The sequence below is a fragment of the Carassius carassius genome, chromosome 17, assembly GCF_963082965.1.
Source record: "Carassius carassius chromosome 17, fCarCar2.1, whole genome shotgun sequence".
Taxonomy (NCBI): domain Eukaryota; kingdom Metazoa; phylum Chordata; class Actinopteri; order Cypriniformes; family Cyprinidae; genus Carassius; species Carassius carassius.
The window spans coordinates 4,098,554-4,112,602 of record NC_081771.1 but is presented as its reverse complement, the minus strand read 5'-3'; positions in this window follow the sequence as shown (position 1 = coordinate 4,112,602).

Here is a 14,049-nt window from a genome sequence, read left to right as displayed (position 1 = left end):
AGTGGTACACCACACACACACAGAGAGCTCTTATAAAACAGAGACAAACAACAATTTCTTATTATTTTACATTATTGTAAACAGTACAAAAATATAACTTTTATATCTGAAGTAGCATATTGAAAGGATGCAGTTTGATTATCATAATAAAAAAAACATTATTAATAAATTAAACAAATATATTTGTGACATACATTGATCATTGACGAGAATGACGAGTGGGGCGGGGCCGAGAGACGTGGGAATAGAGCGAGGCTGAGCAGAGGTGGAAAGAGTACAAAAATATTCTACTCAAGTAAAAGTACCATTACATTAATGAAATTTTACTTAAGTACAAGTAAAAGTACCAGTCTAAAAATCTACTCAAGTAAAAGTAAAAAGTAGCTCATTTAAAATTTACTCAGAGTAAAAATTACTTAGTTACATTTTAACAGTGGGAGGGAGTCAAAATGGGACAGGCCAAGGGTGTCAAACTCAGTTCCTGGAGGGCCACAGTCCTGCACAGTTTAGATATAACCCTAATTAAACACACCTGATCCAGCTAATCTAATCATTTAGGTTTATTTGAAAACTACATGATATGTGTGCTGGAGCAGGGTTAGAACTAAACTCTGCAGGGCTACAGCCCTCCAGGAACTGAGTTTGACACCCCTGGGATAGGTCTATTAATCTCATACTAGTTGTTTTTAATTAAAGGAATCAGTTATTTAGAATAATAAAACATTTGGGCTGTTACCAGGCAAATCAGTATCAACAAACTCATCTTTTAATGCAGAGGAAATGCAGAAAATTCATTGGAAGTGGCATTTAGATGTATTACACTGTTTAGTGCAGGACAAGAATGCATTTAACCTGCAGTTACAAATGCATGAATAATGTTTTGATATACAAGACATAAAATGTTGAATACTCATTTGAAATGATAAGAAATTAATTATTTTTAAAAAATCAAAAGATACTTTAAATGTGAAATTAAAATGGCCAGTATGTGTCAGCAAGTCACTGTTAATAAGTGAGTCATTGCGACTGAACCGAATCATTTAAACGGTTGATTCATTCAGGAACGAAACACTGTCACGTTGCTCAGAGACGCAAAACTGTGCTTTGGTGGCTGTGTTTGGAATTATTTTCTGTTGTAGAAATAGAGCTAAAAAGGCAATATGGTGTCTAAAACGCAAGTCTCTTAATTAACTTGTTTACTGAACTGTTATATAATATATGTATGTATATATTCATGATGATTTTTGGAGGAAACGATGGCATTCTTTGTGTGATTTTGATTTAATATATGAAATTATATAAATATGTGAATTTTCTGCCCCTATATCTTCAATTTTGTGATCATTCTAAATGCATTTTAGGAGACTGAATCACTAGTGAAAGAACGCACTATAAATGCGCGTGCACATCATTAAAACAAAAATAGCACACTCCTCACCACTGTCTTTTTGGCTAATTTGTGCAAAACCTCTTGCTAAAATGTCGAAAGCTTCATTTTAACCACCAATGCAACTATTTAGCTTACCTCTACATTCTTGTGAAGGGTTGATGTCTTGTCGAGATTTTATAAGCTGCTAGTTTGGTCTTCCTAGGCAAGTACAGCTTACACTGCATAATAGAGCATACATATGGCCAGGGCTTCACTTCATTTCCTTCGAGTTCAACTTCAGAATATGACGGGGTTTCGTTTTCAGCGGTGTCTGCACCACTAATGCCTGTTTTGTCCGTCTGCATCTTTCTTGTGATTTTAGCGCCAGTTTGCCCGCCTGCCCATTATGCCGTAGTTTCCAGGGAGCGATTTATTTTTTTTATTATTTTTTTTTTTACTCAGTAATTAATGTGTTTTAAAATGTAGCGAAGTACAATACTTCAAAAATATACTTAAGTAAAAGTAAAATTACAGATTTAAAAAATTACTTTAAAAAGTATTAGTACACAAAAAAGATACTCAATTACAGTAACGCGAGTAAATGTAATTCGTTACTTTCCACCTCTGGAGATGAGCGACACCTGCTCGACCCACCGGTTTCGAGTCCCACGGAGGAGATGGAATGATATAAAACTGGAGCGACGACAGTGAAGGACGAGAGAGGACCAGGCCTGGGTTTTAGTTTGTGTTTTGCTTTGTGCGCTTCAGTCATCCGTGAGGGGCTGACGCGCTGTTTTGTCTTTATTTTGATTATTAAAGCTTTCATTTTGATTGTCCGCCGGTTCCCGCCTCCTTCTTCCCATAGTTATGGAGTTTTATCGTTACAGTGGACTAAAACCCAGGCCTGGTCCTCTCGCGTCCTTCACTGTCGTCGCTCCAGTTTTATATCCTTCCATCTCCTCCGTGGGACTCGAGACCGGTGGGTCGAGCAGGTGTCGCTCATCTCCAATCACTCCACCGGCCTCGCTCTGTTCCCACGTCTCTCACCCCCACCCCACTCGTCACAATCATATATATATTAGATTTTTCAGAACACATACACGCAACTGTTCAAAGGTTTGTGGTCAGTAAGATTTTTTTATATTCTCTTTTGCTCACCAAGGCTTCATTTATTTATTCAAAAGTATTGTACAAAAACATATTCTGAAATAGAAGAATGAAGATTGTTTCCGAAGCAATTAGTGAAACATTTAGAGTCTAACCAGTTGCTTTTTCGACAGCAGTTTGGATTTAGAGACGGATATTCCACTGAAACTGTTAACTTCTATAAGCCTCGTTGGATTTAGGGAATGTTATCGGGGCAGTGTTCAACTAAATAAATTAAATCAATTCAAAATGTCATCAGAAGCCATTCAGTGGTTTAGGTCTTATTTGGTGAGAGACAGCAGTGTGTCAGGGTCAAAGGTGAGTCAGCTCTGCAGACAAACAACATAGGAGTACCACAGGGTTCTGTACTTGGCCCTCTGTTGTTTACAATGTACATAAAGGACAGATGTATGCTTATGACGCTGTCGTCTCTGTGTCCACTACAACACCAAGCCTTGCAGGTGAGCACCTGACACAGGCATTACATGACATGTTTCCATGTGCTTCTCCATACGAAATAGGCCTGCAAGGGACGTATTTGAGTAATTGAAATTGAAGTAATTGAAGCAGTGAATAAAGTCAAGAATCTTGGGATTATTGAATTATTGCTCACATGAATGGTTTTTCATACCAAATTATTATTGCTATCTTGTCTTAGCTTTAGAGCTTATGTATGTAAAAAATTCTGAATATATTGTCCCTTCTTCATTTATTTATTTGTTATTTTTATTGTTGTTGTAATTTTATGGTATATATATATTTTTTTTTTTTATTATTTAGTTTTTTTCATTTTTTTCACTTTTTATTATTAGTATCGTTATTATTAATTTATTGTTAACATTGTTACTATTATTTATTATTATTAGCATTGTTATTGTTTGTTTTTGCTCTCTGAAAAGCCTCCCTTGGACTGTTGTGCTAAGACACTTAAGCAAGTAATGTCCATGATAAATAAAAATTTAATAATAATAATTACAATTTAAAATAACTGTTTTTCATTTGAATATATTTTAAAATGTAATTTATTCCTGTTTATTTTCAAAATTGTATTTAAAAAGTATAATTTTGTATATTCTGCCCCCCTCCCCCCCAAAAAAACTTCTAAACATTAAACAATAATATACATGAAACAATATATATTAGATATTCCTAAATCTAAATTTGTTCCATACATTAATAATGATATAATTAAGATGTAATTAATAAATCATTTGTTATGGCAAATAATTTATTTGAAAACCAGGCTTTCATGAAAGCCCAATGTCCAAATGCATTATATTAAAAATATTATATTACATATGTGTTGTATTAACATATAATTGTATATATAGGTGTCTCAATGTATTCGCTTCGCACACAAGATGGTCTAATGTTACATTTAGATGATACACACAAGGAGCTTGCGAAGGCAGTGGCCTTTGCTAATTCAATGCCAATACCAAAGAATATAGCAGCATTTTGCAACTGAGAAAACGTTTTGCCACGGAAGCAATCACAACAATTTACTAGATTTTCTTCTTCTGTGATCTTTACCATTGTCAATAATAGGACATATAAATGGCAACCCTGATTCAGTATTTCATCATGTCGAGGGGTCAGACAAGAATAGTCCAGCTGAAAAGACACTGCAGGGATTTTGGAGCCAACAGAAACCTGGCCTTGAAAATCCGCCTCTTAGTCCTCGCTCCCTGTGAAAAGTCTCTTCATCATTAAATAAGAGCCAGTGACACACACATGGCCAGTCACCTCCGTGGCTAAGCAGATAATGGATTAACCGATTATCCCATCTGAGCTGTGCTGAGCTTAGACGACTTCACAGTTCGTCAACATCCTGGCAGGTCAAGGCATCATAAAGGACGGATAATGATAAATGACACAACACTGGCACTGACTAGGTAGCTTAAGATAATGATTAGAGCAGTCGATAGTCTCAAACAATTAATTGGGAGTAATCTGTAGAATTAACTGAAGTTTGCCACATGTTTCCTTTCAAAATTAAGTGCCCTTGATTTTAATGCATTAAAGTCAACATGAAATCAAAAGCTCCGTTTACTTTCTTAATACATGTTCTTTCTCTTATTGTGTGCATTTTGAAGTGCTACAGGAATAACATTTTTTGTATCCTCATTCTAGTTCCCTCCACAAAAACCCAATAGAATTTTTCCATTGGCTTTTGGATTAATGCTGAAAATAAGCTCTGTGATGAACAAATGTTTATGATTCTTACAAATTTTGTTCATCATAATAAACTTTACAAATTCACACAATTTAAATATTTTGGGCTTTTTAACCCCTTAACTGTCACTCACGTTTTTGAAGATAGACTTGAATGTGCATGATACAAACCTAAATTTTTATAATTCATGACTGAAAACATTTTGTAACATGATTTTGATGTGCCATTTACATGGTAATGCAATGTCTGATTTTAAAATGGGTTTTAAAGGATGAATTTTGAGATTTTATGTTTTCAAGTGATATATAACTTCTGATGATTTCTAAAACATGATAGAGAAAAAGGCAACGAGGAAGTCTTTTTTTTAAACAAAGGTCAAAACTCATTTTGTAATGTAGATTTCTGAGGGTGCACTCTTGTCATAAATTAATCTATTACTTTTCCTACATAATTTTTAACAAATAATATTGGAAAAATATATATTTGGGAGTCTTGAACCTTTCCAACGATATATAGTTTGTCAGGATTAGATTAGATTTGATTGTAATATAGTATAGTCAACGTAGGCGTCCCGTATACGGGACGGGGTGACAGTTAACAGGTTAAGCAAAAGAAGTAAAAAGCTAATGAACTACACCACGATTGCATGAATTGGACTCTGCCTTTATCAAGCTTCGGACAAATCTTTAAGTATTTATTAAAATAAATAACTAGAGAGATTTCAGATGTCGCCATGATGACGTTTATCTGTCATCATTAACCTCTTTAGTCCCATTTAAACACTTGTTAAAAACCGCCATTTTCAAGACAGGAAAACGCTTACACAAATAACAAAAGAGGGTGTTACTGATGTATTTTGTTATAGAATAAAACACAAAAATATATTGAGCTTGAACTATTCACCACGGACCTCGTTTCAGACATTAAACCAAAAACCCAATCTAAAAATGCACTGACTTCAGGACGATGAAACCAGAAACTGAAATACTATCTCTTTTCTGTATTTTTATAAACAAAACTGTCATCCTTAAGCACTCTATTCTATACTGTCCATTCCTGTAGCTTAAAAAGTAGAGCATGACACTTGCAACACAGGGGAATGCATGCACTTGATACAATGCCTGCTTTGAAAGCAATGCAAGTAGCTTTGGATGAAATCATCTGTCATATATGTAAAATGTAATTATTCAATGACAATTTTGTCTTTGAAAACTTTCACCAAATGTAAAAATTGCAGACTAGTTAATGAAGCAGTTTGTTAGATTACTATTGTGGCGAGTGGGGCGGGGCCGAGGGACGTGGGAACAAGGAGTGAGGCCGGCAATGATTGGGCAAATCAGTGGCACCTGCGGCCCACCGCCGGTCTCGAGTCCCACGTAGGAGATGGAAGGATATAAAACTGGAGCGACGACAGTGAAGGACGAGAGGGGACCAGGCCTGGGCTTTTAGTTGTATTTTGGTTTTTATTTGAGCGCACCAGTCGTCCGTGAGGGGCTGGTGCGCTGTTTTGTGTTTATTTTGTAATTAAAGTCTTTGTTTGATTGTCCGCCGGTTCCCGCCTCCTTCTTGCCAAGGACTAGGAAGTCTTAATTCATTACAACTATTTAAACAATAAAATCTGAAGAAGAAGCCGTTCCACTGGGATACATCATATAAGTGATGCGTGCAGCAACCTTACGATGGGAAGAAATCCACAGTTGTGAACTTGTATCAACAGGCTAAATTGCATCATGCATGCCCAGCCTAAATCCACAAACGACTTTTAGATTTGCATTTAAAAAGGCTTTCCTCCATCATTAACTGATAAGCAAAAGTCTTACGGCAATAAACAAGCCTACAGCACTGTTTTGAACTCAAACACCTGTGTCGGGCTTCTTATTATGACCAGTCCTTAGGAAACACACAGAACAGCCATTTTAAAAGTCAAATTAGATAAAAGCATTAAATGTTAAGAAAGCACAAACAAAAATCAGAGGCTTTTAATCTTTTAGATGCCACAGACCCCCAAATATGATCATCCTTGTATGAATGCCCCCATCCTGAAATTTAAACAGCAGCCATATATTTTAATTTATAAAGACACCATTAATACTATGAAAAATTAATATGATCAATATGCCATGTGTAATGGAAAATGTTTAATTTCTGAAACATAAATTGTTTTGGTCTACCTGCTACTGTAATATTAGATGTATATTTATTTAAATGTATTTCATCATGAATATTTATTTATAAATATGTATTTTCATTCACATTTAAATAATATGTATTTTTATATTTATTTATAACAAGTCAATTTAAAAATGTAATATATTGTATTTATTTATTAATTTATTCTTTTTTTATCAAATGTTTACAATTTAAAATTAAGGTAAAAATTTATTTTATTTTGCACAGACCCTCTACTACTTCCTGACAATTTGAATATCCCTAAAATAAATTGCATTTAATTCACTTCAGCAGCACAGATGTATACAAATAGACACAGTACAACATCTGAAATAGTTAAAAAGTGAAAACAAACTAGCTATATATCACCCTTCTAGTGTTCATAGCAGTGCGGCTGTCGCTCCACATGATTCCTCCCAGTGCCAGCCCCCAAGGGAAGAACCTTAACATGGGCTTGCTCTCTATTCATCCTGCTTGCTACCCCCTGGCGGTACAGAGACAACTGGGCATGTTGAAGCCAGAACGAGCAAACAGAACATTATCTCAGATCCCCGGATCACAGACGAGCACAGAAGCCTCAGGAGCAGCAGGGAGGAGATGGCAGTCTGTGGCCAGGAGGCAGGAGCGAGCCGTCACTCACTGCTGCTTCTAAGCACCGTATGCTAATGCTTTATGGCCTATCTCTGCATGATTCTGTCTCTGCTAAATCTCTGTGTAGTTTAGCATTATAACAGTTCAGATTTCTTATGTCTTGTGTCATATTTCACTTCTAGCTTGTTCGTTGGTAGCAAAGTAACCAGTGGTTCAGTTTTGTAAGGGAACAAAATGGCTCAACCATCATAAAAATTCAACAGCATCAGTATTGTTGACAAATGTTGGCACTTAGTAATGTTGAATAATGAAAAATGTTTACATTACTTATTCATCTTGCACATGCTTTTGTTCAAAGTGACTTAAAAAGTAGGGAAAACACAAGCAACTAAACATAAATGAGCCAAAAGTGTTAAAAAGGGTTATCATGGGATTTTGTGTTTTTCAGACTGCATGCTATCCATAAAACCCACAACATTTAACCATATAAACAATAAACTAACATAATGAAATTTTAATTGCAATTATTTTAATTTGTAATGTATATATATATATATATATATATATATATATATATATATATATATATATATATATATATATATATATATATATATATATATATATATATATATATATACAAAAAAATGAAAAATATAATTTAAATAGCTTTTTCGTCATTTCATAGTTACTTTATGGTGATATTAACATTAACATTAAGTTAATATGCAAATTATATATTCTAAATTCAGCAATAATCATGACTGATTACTTGAATCTATTTCTAATCTATTTTGCAGTTGAACACACACTTTATATGTATGCATGATGTGCGCCCATGTTCAGACTTTCATTATTTACATGTATTTCTCTCTGATACCTAGACTTCATCAGTGAACTTGAAGAAACGTATTTTTGCAGGCTCTGCGGTATAGTCCTGACATCTCAGGAATTGCTCAGTCAACTAAAACTAAATAACAACAAACGAGAACAGAACTTCCTCCTCCTCAGGACAGGATAAAAATCTCTATCTCTTTCAACAGAATGAAACACACATTCCATCTGAACCGAAATGAAGCTTCTTTCCATCATAAGATGCAGTGCATTTACAAACAGTCCTGGCTAGAGGCGCATATGAGCGAAAGACAATATCAGTGCTGGGGATTCATGCATAACACTTTGCATATAGATTTCACAAAAATGTCTGTGTTCACAAAAAAAGTTGTTTAGGTTTTTTTTTGAGCTGCTCTCCAGAGTACAAATTCACTGCAATGGAACTCCTAGTCCAATATGATTCAGCCTTTCCTCCAAATTATGAGGGCGGCCTAATGTATATTTGATAGTGTCTTTGTAAAATGCAAGATCAATAACACAGACAGTTTCATTTCTTTTCTTTATTGCTCTCATAAGTTAGAATAGTCTTTCCCAATCCCAACTAATTTAAGGGCTAAAAACAAAAGATATTGCTCTTCAATATTTTTAGAATATAACTGATCCTAAGAATACTGGATATTTGTTTCAGATGTCCCATTCTTTTGGGTTGTCAATATAGTGCAATAAAATTATTTTTTTACTGTAGGCATCTGATTCATACCCAAAATATTTAGTTAGTGACATGAAAAACACATCTAAAGTTGTAATAAAAATCCATAAAAATAAATCATAGTTATTTTAAAAGCAATACATTACGATATGACTTTAAATATTATTATTGTTAATAATCTGCAATCCAGCCATGACATGTATGTAATTTACAACAGTCAAATATACAAATTCATACAAAACTATAACCTCGCAATCCAGCAACTGACCAATCAGAATCAAACATTCCAGAGAGCTGCATAAGAAGGTCCACAATCAAGATCTAAAAATATCAAATCAAATATGCAAATCCTGAAAACAATCCAAAGCATCACAATAGAGCAGACAAAGATCCAACTTACCAGGAGAATAAAAGAGGCTTGGAATCTCTGAATAAATGTTCGTCTGATATTAAGTCCTGGTTCTCCTCAATGTTTTTACATCTAAATGAGAGCAAAAGGAGGCCATTGTGTTTGATTCTTCAGGAGCCCCCGATTGTTAATTGGGAGATCTGGACTCCTGCAGAAAACTGTCTGTGAGAAATCTGGGTGTTATCTTTGACTCCGCACTCAAGTACGATAAACAGATAAATTCAGTAGACAAATCCAGTTGCTTCCAATTAAGATTGTTTTTTTGTCATTTCAAGAGTTAGAGAGAGTGATCCATGCTTTTATGTCCTCAAAGCTCAATTATTGTAATTCCCTTTATATGGGAATAAGTCAATCAAACATAAATTGACTCCAGATGGTTCAAAATGCAGATTTGATCATATCTGCCCTGTATTATGCTCTTTGCGCTGGTTGCCACTCTGTTACAGAATCAAGTTTAAAATTGTAATGTTTGTTTTTAAAGCTCTAAGTAGAACGGCTCCTGAATACCTTTTAAGCCCAAATATATCTGCCAGACCGTTGAGGTCTTCTGAGAAAAGAATGTTGATAGGTCCTAAATCAAGACTGATGTTGAGGGATGACCGTGCCTTTTCAGTTGTTGGGCCAAAACTGCGGATTAGTCATCCCAGTCCACCTCCGATAAGTTCCTTCAGAATCCGAATTTAAATATAATTAAAAAACATGCCTTTTTTCCAGGATTTATAATTGTCCTTAGAGTATAAGGATCTGTCATACCTATCAGTGATTTTTCTCCTCTTTAGTGTATTTGCGGTCAAAACTGTTTATTTGATGTCTTTTTAGCAAGGTTTAAGTACAGTGGTCAACTACTGTTGTTTTCATTGTGCTTTATAAATACATTTTGATTTTGAGAATCCACGCAGAATTCTGAAAATTACAACAAAGCTGACACAACTCGCAATGTTTGATCATAACTACAAACAAATAACAGACTTATTTTCTCTATTAATGTACTAGTTTTGTGTCTTGTATCAATCACACCGTGCTCCGTGCCTCTTATTTTGGTTTATGATACTGTGGGGGAATTTACAGTTAAACCCAAAAAACAGGCATGATGAACACAGATCAGGAGTCAGAGATGCGATCAATTAAAGAAAAAATGTAACACTCTCGATGGAGTTCATGGGCCGCTCTGTGTACATGTTCAAGACACCAGCAATTATACTCTAACAGAGGTCACTAATTACATCAGTACATAGGCAAACAAGTTTCTGGTTGGTCGAAACAGATAATCTTAGAAAATCTCCACGAGGATGTAAAACTCAAAGCATATCTTCTAGTGATTATTTTTGTGACAAGTAATCATTGGTCAGACACAATAGGTCTCTCCAGAGATGTATATCGAATACCCTGGACAGCAGGGAGACAGAAAATGACGGTTTCCTCCTGGGCTGTCTCTGCATAGCTGCAAAGACAGACATTCACACACATAGGGTATCCTTGCATTAATATGAAGTGTCGGTGATGCAACTATGACGAATGTTTCCCTGTCTAAATAAGGCACAATGTGTCTAGGCCTCCCTGTTTAAACCTAGAATCAGAATCTAGAATCAGATTTAATCTATACAGTCGATATTTTCAGTTTGGGCTTGGATAAGTTAAAAACAAACTATCTGCCATCAAATCTGAGCTTTATTTAACTAACATCATCTCAACTTCACATGGTCTTTGCAAGAATATAAAAATGTCTCTTAAATTTGTCTACTTTAATATAAAAATACACTTACCTTGTTAATCATGCAGTCCATGCAACTGAAGAGTCACAGTTCCCAAATTATATGGACAAGTGTAATATGTCGCTTCCAGAGATGCTTCTGACGTTGTTTCTGTTTCAAAAGTGGCTTGGTAGCCCTTTTCCTGAAGACGTCTGAGCATGGTGATTCTTGATGCACTGACACCAGCTTCAGTCCACTCCTTGTGAAGCTTTCCCAAGTGTTGGACATTATTTTTTAAGCTTGCTGTCATCCCTGTTGCTTGTGCACCTTTTCCTACCCAATTCCTTCCTTCCAGTCAACTTTGCATTTAATTTGCTTTGATACAGCACTCTGTGAACAGCCAGCCCTTTCAGTAATGACCTTCTGTGACTTCCTCTTTGTGGAGGGTGTCAATGGTTGTCTTCTGGACCATTGCCCAGTCAGCAGTCTTCCCCATTATTGTGGTTTCAAAGAACAAGAGATACCCAGAATTCTACTGTAGGGATGGTAATTTAATGAAACTCAAATGTAAATATTCTAATATTTTGAGATACTGGATTTTTGACTTTCAAGAACTGTAAGCTCTAATCATCCAAATAAAAATAAATAAATAAATAAATAAATAAAAAAATTGGAAATGTTTTATTTTACATGTAATGAATCTGGAATAGAGTTTCACTTTTTGAAATGTAAAAAAAAAAAAAAAATCACTATATTCTAATTCTTTTTAGATGCACCCCTATTGCTGGAAGTCTAAACATCCCAGATCCAACTTTGCATGGAATCAGTGTTTTATCAATATTTTGAATTAAATTTTATTTTTATTTTTTTATTTAATTTTTAGAGATTTAGTTTTTCTTTTAATAGTTATTTATTTTCAGTTCAGTTTTAGTTTTATTTATGTAATATTAGTAATTTTAGTGCATCAACTTAAATTTCATCCACTTTTAATTTCAGTTTCATTTAATTAATATATTTTATTTCATTTCACAAAAACATTTTAATAGTTTTCATCCGAGATTTAGTTAAACGACATACCCTATGCACCATGTCTTCCTTAATAACAATTTGACAAAATAAATAGGCCTAAATAAATAAATGGATATATGGACTTTTCTTTGTCACATTACATCAGTAAAAATGTCTAAATCTAGTATGTCTAAATCTAAATGTCTAGTAAATCTGTATGCATTCATCTTAAAATGCTCCTCTATCTTCTGCGGAGAGTGCAATGAATTACAAATGTCAAATGAATTAGGAATCTTCCAAATGTAAATGAACTCCGAGCAGGTGACAGATTCAACTGTGTGTCATGGTGCGATCGTCAAACTTGTTCTAAATACAGATGGCCTTTCTCGAGGCAAAGCTTTTCCTTAACAGGTGACAGGGCTTGTCAAACCCTTCCTGTGACAGTAAGGGAGGACAGAAAAAAACAAAAATTAAACTACCCTACAAGAATAGTCCTCATTATAATGTAACGTCCCACCAAAAGTGTCACTACCTCCATGTGTTGAGGCGCAGGACACTGGTGTGACAAGGGGGTCTCGCATTTTTTCAAAGTTGTTTACAGTCATTGTTACTCAGCTCTCTCTCTCAGCTCTCTCTCGCACAACGGTTCACAATGACAGTTGACTCAGCCCCGCGCACGGCACGCCGGTTATATTTGGGCTCTTGAATGCCACAAAGAAATTGTGCAGATATCATCCCTATGTGTACAGTCACAAAGCCACCTAAAGCTGAAGGATAAGCATAGCCCGTGTGCTGCCTTTTACCGAGATCTGCAGGGAACACGGGGCGACGGATCAAGCGGCCTTCAAGTTTGCCCATGTCCGGTTTATCCGAACAGCTCAACGGAAAGAAGATAAGACACGAATGGAATACAAACCGAGAGATGGGAAGAGATCCAGAGAATGAGGTGATGATGTGTGGGTAGCCATTGATTAACCTTATAGCGGTGACCCATGACATGTTCCTGCAAGCTGCTAAATGAGGCCCGGCCTGAATCTGTGGAATGGATTCGAATAGTAAAAAGGTTTTAAAAAATATCTAAAATATGTCATAAAGGAGGAGGAGGGGGATGTGACTGTGAGGAGCTTTGTCCAATTCTGCTGAGCTTTCTGTGGAGTTCAGTGGGCGCAGATTCTGTGTGGGCCATCAACTAAAACTTCAACAGGCACAATAATAGCTCTCGATTCCCTTGACTCAGACATTAAATATTTAAGCACACAAAAGATATCAGTTCTATTTCACAGCAGGACCCGTTTTCTTTTTAAAGCTTTGATAAAACCAACAGAAGTGAAAATAAAGCAAGTAGCTATAATGATTTGGTAACAATATGTTCTGGACTAACATAAACTAACAATTTTACAGCATATATCTTCTATTTTAATGTAGGTTGTGTATACAGCAATATCTATAGACCTACTTTTATTTTTATAGGCCTACTTTTTATTTTTCTGTTTAGAAAATATGCTTTAATCTGATCAAAACTGACAGTAAAGACTTAAATCAGTCAGTTCAATTCATATAGATGCTTTTATTTTCTATTCTGTGTTCATCAAAGAATCATGAAAAATAAAATGTATAAATAAATGAAAAAAGATCCACAAGATTAATGTTAGTATACATATGTTAAAACATACTATATATATATATATACACTGTATATGCATGTATGTATTAATGTTAATAGATACAACTTAAATATTTACATATTATATTAACAAAATATTATTTAAATATCCTCATCTGTAAGTCGCTTTGGATAAAAGCGTCTGCTAAATGAATAAATGTAAATGAATAAATGTAAATGTAAATATTAAATGCACTAAAACTGTTATTTATTGGTCATGCTGCTGTAGAACAGTATTGTAAGTGTAAGAGACAATAAAGGAAAAATTGGACACAATATTTTAA